The sequence below is a fragment of the Pteropus alecto genome, unplaced genomic scaffold (genome assembly GCF_000325575.1).
Source record: "Pteropus alecto unplaced genomic scaffold, ASM32557v1 scaffold131, whole genome shotgun sequence".
NCBI classification, from domain to species: Eukaryota; Metazoa; Chordata; class Mammalia; order Chiroptera; family Pteropodidae; genus Pteropus; species Pteropus alecto.
In genome coordinates this window covers 19377271-19377518 of record NW_006434709.1, presented here as the reverse complement: position 1 = coordinate 19377518, position 248 = coordinate 19377271, and positions in this window count along the sequence as shown.

Genomic DNA, 248 nt, shown 5'->3' with positions numbered 1-248 from the left:
GGGAAAGAGGCTAATGAGTGAATCAGGATGTCTGGGAAAGATGCAGAAACTATATCCATCTCTGAGAATGTGTTAACACAGGGCACATCACACCAGTTTGTTCACTTATTCTATACCCCATACAGTTTTACCTAAATGAAATTCTGTAAAAATACAGGGGGCTGACCTAAAGGTGAGAAAAGTTTCCAAAGGGGACAATACTGCTTGTTGTATGTGCATGAAAACTACATATCAGTGAGGTTCAGGGG